The 4,872-nt window shown below is 36.3% G+C and overlaps 1 pseudogene; it reads right to left on the bottom strand.

Moving 5' to 3' along the window:
* Positions 1-186: 186 nt before the first annotated feature.
* On the bottom strand, positions 187-630 carry LOC114047462 (annotated as a pseudogene).
* Between the last annotated feature and the right edge of the window lie 4,242 nt (positions 631-4,872).

Raw genomic sequence — 4,872 nt, 5'->3', positions numbered from 1 at the left:
GATAGATAGATAGATAGATAGATAGATAGATAGATAGATAGATAGATCTATATAGATATATAAAACAAGGGGAAAAAAAACAGCTGGTGGTGGGACAAGGGGATTAGTGAAGGCTTCTGGAAGTGGCACCTGGGCCAAACTTTTTTTTTGTTCATTCTAGACATTTAATTACAGCCATGTAATTTTTTACTCTTCCATTTTCTCAGTAGTTTCTTCCTTATATTTGCCCTTTTCCTTCCCTATTTGGTGGGATTTGACTTTTTGCTCAAGGATCTTTTTGCTATTTTTGTCCAGTCTTAGCCTTGTGATAACCACCTTGCTGGGATGAATGCCCACATAGACAGTTGTACCATTAACCTTCTTCTACTCCACACGCTTAGTGTAGATCACATATTTCTTTCTATAAATCTGGACTACCTTGACAACTTACTGTCCTTTGTAGTGTCCTCAAACAACCTGGACTTCATCATCTTTTTGAATGGGCATGGAGTGAATATTGTACTTCTGTCTCAGCTTCTTAGAAAGAGGAGAAGACATAATTTTCCTCCATATATAGAAAGAGGTATTGAAATGCCTCTTGTGGTTCTTGCTTTGGTTAGCGGTCACAAAGGGATTGAACTTCATTTTGACCTCAGAGACACTGCAGAAGAGAAGAGACTGAGGACTGGGTCAAACTTTAAAAGAGCAAAAGGATTCTCAGAGGAGAGAAAGATTGTGTTTGTGAGATAGATAGATAGATAGATAGATAGATAGATAGATAGATAGATAGATAGATAGATAGATAAATAGATAGATAGATAGATAGATGTGTGTGTCTGTGTGTGTGCGTGTGTGTGTGTGTGTGTGTGTGTGTGTGTGTGTGTGTGAGAGAGAGAGAGAGAGAGAGAGAGAGATTAGTAAAGCAAGGAACAATGGAACTCAGAATGAGAGGAAAGGAGCAGTCAGGTACATGGAAGGAGAACCAAGGAAGAGTAATATACAAGAATCTATAAGAGGGCACTTGAGGATGTCAGAAGATTGTGAAATGTACAGCAAGGGAGAAGGAACTCATGATGGATGGCCTCAATTTTCTCAGTGAAGTAAGAAGTGAGGATGTATGATGAGAGATAAAGGGTTTAGGGAATTATAGGGGACAGAAAGTTTGGAACAGACATTATGGGAAATGAGAGAAAGTAAATCAAAGAACAATAAAACTTTTCCATGCAGTGGTGATAGTCTTTTTAAGATTAGATAATGTAAACTTGAAGTGGACCACATCAGCTGAGTAGTCTAGCTGTCTTCGACAATTTGGGATTATAAGAGAAGGTGAATGGTGAAGACGATCCATGGTTGAGGACCAGCAGATCTTAAATAGTGATAGGACAATGGGGTAAGAGAGTGAAAGATAGTATATATTTGAAAGAAAAATGAGGCCAGTGTATTAATTAGTGTTTAATTAGTTAACTGGTGTTAAATTGGATGAACAGGAAGTGATGGAGGAATTGTGGGAGGGAGATACTCAAGATTATAGTAAGGATAAAGACTAGGTTTATGAAGAATGAAGCAGAGAGACAGATGGAAGGTCAGAAGATTATGACCAATGAAGGGAGTATGCAAAATATTGTTAGTGGCGCCATTATGAGTAATGATGAGAATTGAGGTGTAATTATAAATGTGTGTGGGTGCAGTACAGTAAATCTATAGATTATGAGAGTCAAGGAAGTTGAGGAATCAGGAGGCCAATGAATTGAAGTTAATTTCATGCCCCCCCCACATATGAGAGCAAGGATTCCAGTTGAATAAAAAGACTATGATTCAATTACTCAACTCATTGAGAAATGAGAAAGAGTGAACCAGAGGCTAATAGTCACCACAACAAATATCTAGACCAGAATTGATAGATGGATAGAGTGAACTTCAAAGGAGGGAGGCTGCTGAGTGATATTGAAAGAGGGAGGTCTGGAAGTAGCAGTGAGAGCACCAAACAATTTAATATGATATAGTGGAAAGAGAGTTGGGTAAGTATCAGGACTCCCAAATTTGGAACTCAGAGTTCTGTCCATAATTAGTTATGTGATACCCTGACACCGAATTAATTTCTTTACATCTTGATTTCTTTCTTTGTAAAATGAGAGCATTAAGTTTCATTTTTGAAAATCAGTATCTTTAGTTTATCACTTAATTTCCCAAAACATTCCTCTCTCAATCTACTCAAATAGTCTTTTATTTAAACAATAACAATAAAAAAGAAAGAGAAAAAAACAATTCTACAAAACCAATACATCACTGAAGTCAGACAGCATATACGTTGTTCCATATCCATAGTCCCCTGTCTCAAAGAATAGAAAGAATTCTCATATCTCTTCTTCAGGGTCAAGATAATTATAATGATGCATCATTATAATTTAGTTATTGTTTTTGCCATTGTTGCTTTTTTGCCGTATGCTGTTATTGTCAGTGTGAATATTGTTTTTCTATTTCTATGTACTTCACTTTGCATCCATTCAAATAAATATTCCTGTTTTCCTATATTCTTCATATTAATCATTTCTAAGAATGATAGTAATGTTCTAATATTATTACAATCATGTACCATACTTTTAGCTATTACCCAACTGATGTACATCTAATTTGTTTTAAGGAGGTATGTGCTATTGCAAAAAGTGTCGCAATAATATTTTGTATATGGGGTATTTTTTTACTCTCTTGAAGTGCATGCTTAGTAGTGGACTCTCTGGATCCAAGGTTATATATGGATAATTTAGTCCCTTGCTTAGCATAATTCCAAATTGATTTTCACAAAAAATGGACCAGTTCCTAGCTCTATCAATAGCATTTTAGTGTGTCTGTCTTTCTATAAATCCTCCAACTGGGATTGTCATATTTTGTCATCCTAGCCAATTTGTTGTATATAAAAGTTGTTTCAAATTGCATATCTCTTATTACTAAGGATTTGAAATAATCTTTAATTTTTTCTTAATAGCTTGCTGTTCTTTTGAGAGCTATTTATGTATGTGCTTTGCTCACTAATCCTTTAAGAAATCAATCATTCAACAAGCATTTATTAAGCACTAAGAATATTCTAGGAATATATTTGTTCTCCCTTTGCCTAAATTACCTAGAAACATCTTTGCTTTTGTTTCCTTTCTTCTCACCCCAATGATTCCAAAGGTTTATTTTAAATATTTAATTTTTCAAAAATAAAATCCTACCTACGAGGTATCCTATACAAAAATCAGATAAAAATAAATTGAATAAAAACTTAGTTCAATCCTAGAAAAGCTTAGAGCAGTGGTGGGGAATCTGTGGCCTCAAGGTCACATGTGGTCTTCTAGGTCCTTGGGTGTGGCCTTTTGACTGAGTCCAAGTTTTACAGAACAAATCCTTTTATTAAGGTGATTTATTTTGTGAGGTTTGGATTCAGTCAAAAGTTGCACTTGAGGACCTAGAGGGCCACATGTGGCCTCAAGGCTAAAGGTTCCCCACCCCTGGCTTAGACAATGCAGAAAGGAAACCATGGAAGGAGAAAACTCAGCATGTATTCACTGAGGATTGAACCAAAGAGATGAGATGATTCTGTAATATATTTCATAGAGAAACAGTTTATGTCTTACATAGAGAGAGTCAGGTGGTATGGTGGTTGGAATGCCAGGCCTTGAATCAAAAAGACTTGAGTGAAAATTTGGCTTCAGATACTTATTACCTATGTGATCCTGGGCAAGTCACTTAACCTCCACCTACCTCAGTTTCCTCAACTGTAAAATGAGGATATAAATAGCACCTACCTGCCAGGGTTGTTGTAAAGATCAAATGAGACAGTGTTTGTAAAGCATTTAGTGCCATGTCTACATAGTAAGGATTATATAAATGCTAGCCTTTGGGCCAGCATAGTTGTAACATTCTTTATTCAGCAGCTACTGCTTTCTTAAAAAGGGACACAGAATTTCCTCTTTGTCTTTATTGTCAGCCATGGTTACAGTCCATGGAATATGGTGCATTTGAAAGAGCAAGAGCATTATTCCTTCAACAGTAAAAATATAGCAGAGATTCCTTTGAACATACAAGACGGAGGGTAAGATCCTTCTTGGTACTGAAAAGCAGTGGTGTTATTTGCAAAGAAACATATTTAGGCTCGTTATAAGAAAGGTATTCTGGATAAAACGAAGAGGAAAAGCTGTCTAATATACCCACTCATTGGCCAACTTGGACTTTAAGATAACCTGTGCTCAAGATGGAAATAATGTCAGGCAATTCAGAATAAACAAAATCAATGAAAAAAATGAATAAAAAAATAGTAAGAAATCAGCATATGTGGGGTCCAATGCTAGGCACTGAGGTTAGAAATACAAAGGTAAAGATGGGAACTGATTGAGTCAATTGGTGAAATTACACCCACCCCACTTAAAGTAACTACTCCTTTATCAAGTGAGAACCCATCTCAATTGAATTAATCAATCAATCAAATATGTGACATAGTTATCAACAAGACATGGACAGCTCTTTTCAATTAAGACATTTTACCTAAGTGAAACAGATACTCTTTTGGTAAGTTTGGACTGGTTGAGGGACTTGGTCATGCCTTGGGGGACTTTTATAAAATCAAGAAGCTAATCTAGAATCACAGCTTGGAGTATATAAGAGCTTTGTGGAGAAAACTTTCAGTCAAGCCTCTGAGAAGGAATCCCTTAGAGGTAAGAGGAAAGCACATTGGCTCTCCTCAGACTCATTCTCTTTTCCCACCTCCTTGACTAGAATAGGAAGCTGTATATTTTGGCAGAATGGAGTGAACTTCAGAAGATTGGAGTATTTTGACTTTTCGTCAGTGTCTCAGCTGAGTCTTCACAGCATTAGTGGTTGACAGCAGTGTCTGCTTAGTGAGTTGAGAATAGACTG

Source organism: Vombatus ursinus, unplaced genomic scaffold, assembly GCF_900497805.2.
Source record: "Vombatus ursinus unplaced genomic scaffold, bare-nosed wombat genome assembly UNPS02014787.1, whole genome shotgun sequence".
Classification (NCBI taxonomy): Eukaryota; Metazoa; Chordata; class Mammalia; order Diprotodontia; family Vombatidae; genus Vombatus; species Vombatus ursinus.
Note: the sequence above shows the minus strand (reverse complement) of the source record. Positions and strands in the feature narration are given on the sequence as shown.